This window comes from Penaeus vannamei, chromosome 27 (genome assembly GCF_042767895.1).
Source record: "Penaeus vannamei isolate JL-2024 chromosome 27, ASM4276789v1, whole genome shotgun sequence".
NCBI classification, from domain to species: Eukaryota; Metazoa; Arthropoda; class Malacostraca; order Decapoda; family Penaeidae; genus Penaeus; species Penaeus vannamei.
This window is the reverse complement of record NC_091575.1, coordinates 17,736,449-17,738,803: the sequence shown is the minus strand read 5'-3', so window position 1 is coordinate 17,738,803 and position 2,355 is coordinate 17,736,449. Positions and strand designations below refer to the sequence as shown.

At 40.6% G+C, this 2,355-nt stretch overlaps 1 non-coding gene across 1 annotated transcript; it reads left to right on the top strand.

Annotated features, from left to right (window-relative positions):
• Window positions 1-1,469: 1,469 nt before the first annotated feature.
• TRNAK-CUU (transfer RNA lysine (anticodon CUU)) lies at window positions 1,470-1,542 on the top strand. Its single transcript has one exon. It is a non-coding gene; the product is annotated as a tRNA-Lys (tRNA).
• Window positions 1,543-2,355: the final 813 nt, after the last annotated feature.

Here is a 2,355-nt window from a genome sequence, read left to right as displayed (position 1 = left end):
GTGCTTGCGTATGTGCTTGTGAGAGGGCGCGCAGACTTGGTTATCCTGCTTTCTTTGAAGATTAGTAAATAAATTATTTCGAAGATCTAATTTATCTAGAAAGATTAAAGAGTTCAAAATTCGCGGCCAAAATCCGACAACTGACGCGACAAAAGGACCCACTGAAGGCAACGCTGTCTGTGCCATTCCTATGTGGCATTAAATGACCCTTATTTCACCAGTGTATAAAGCAGCAAATTGACCGTTACTGAACAATTTGGAGGACAAAAGGACCGCCAACGTGGCCTGCTTGAACCCAAGACCCCAAGATGTTTTTTTCGCGTCTAACTGGTCTAGCTGGTCTCTTATATATGATTTGAGAGCTTAATTTTGATAGACCCGGGCTCTACTTCTTATAATAGGTAGGAGACCCTTACTGTTTTATTTGATATGCTGTACTCATCCGATTCTTCACCAACAACTACATTTCAATTTTTAAATCAATATCCCCTTGAATTTTATTATCACTGTTAATGGTAATTGTCATAGTGATCAACTCTTTAAAAAATAATATTTCTGAAAGAGAAGTATCATGCATTCGCAATAAATTGTGTGTGTTGTATTTTGTATTTGTATTTGTGTGTGTGTGTGTGCGTGTGTGTGTGTGTGTGTGTGTGTGTGTGTGTGTGTGTGTGTGTGTGTGTGTGTGTGTGTGTGTGTGTGTGTGTGTGTGTGTGTGTGTGTGTGTGCGTGCGTGCGTGCGTGTGTGCGCGTAACTATAAGCGCATAGTATATATACGGGAACAAGAAGGAAAACAAAACGGAAATACGCAAAGAAACCAAGTATGCTCCCCCATTACATGATCTTTCTCTTGGCCAAAGTACAAATAAGGTCAAATAAGGTCAGGGAGAAACCAGGTCACTGCGCCGTAGACGGGACCAGAGGTAACAGGAAACGTCATGGGTACCATCACAAAGACACCCATACCAAGCCCCCACCCCCACCCCCATCCCCAACCCCCGATGAAGAAGCCACCCTTGCATCTAGTTACAGGCGAATAATGGAAAATACAAAGTAGTTAATAACATTAGAGAAACAAATCTTGTTCTTAAACTTCGAAGATGGTCGTTTAAGAACGCGGAAGGGTTATATGAATATCTGTACCTAATATTTTTTTATGGTATTTTCTTGTATTTCAGGGTGGAATAAAGATATCATTTTGCATTCATGTAGATTTTTACCGTTAAATTTTCATAGTTGAACAAGAAAAAAAAATCCTACAACTTCACTGCAATAGATAAGACTTAATCCGCAAATAACCTTATCATTTGTTGCACCTTATTGGGGGAGACTGAACCCTCTAGTGACAGTCTTAAATAAGTTAAAAAGTAGCACATAATTATATTGTGGTACTAAGGGAAATTGCCTTGCCTAAGAACAAGGCGTCTGAGAATATTATTGGTAAGGAATATTGTATTACACAATACAAGCCCGGCTAGCTCAGTCGGTAGAGCACGAGACTCTTAATCTCGGGGTCGTGGGTTCGAGCCCCACGTTGGGCGCTCTCTTTAGTCCTCGGAAATAAGAGATGAATGTGAAATTCCCTAAACTCACAATTGCTATACCATATCAATAGCGTCAACATCCATCCAGGTTAAGATGTCGTAACTGAACGATTTTGGGCAGTTTTCCACTGTCCCTGGATCATGACAATTTTCTTTTATTTTTACCTCATGGAGAGTCAGGTCAGTCAAACCTTTCCACACCCCACCGAGATCTCTCACTTGGCCGTGTTCCCTTCCCATTTACTTCGGCATTCTACTTGATGCCATTCGTTGCACGTGAGCGTACAATCATTTTTTTCAGTCTAGGTATGTTGAGAACACCACCTCATAGCTACCCCTCATATCGCTCTCGGTTGCTAGTAATACATTTTAAAAGCTAAGATTCTTTCTATTTTCGCCGGATGTTATCATTTTTCAATTTGCTAACCGAACATACAAAACTTTCCGTAATATGGATATCGTTGCTACCTGTTGTCGAAGCATTTTCCGTTAATCCCTGTCTCGCCAGTCCCTTCTACTCCGGCTTCAACGGCTTCCACTCCAGGCCGGACTCCTTATCACGTACCCCTAAAACTGAACTACAATTCTATGTCACATCATCTGTATCAGCGAGTTTCTTCAATCAGTGTCTTTACCATCGCATTCACATGAAAACAAACGAAAATTGGATCAGTATGTTTCCATCTCTAGCCTGTATTCTTTACCTGTCTATACATCATAATTTCTTACCAATTATCACTTATTTCCATTTTTATCTTAGCAATATTAGCATAGACACTTTGCAAGTACGGGTCGTAAGTGGTCTCAGTG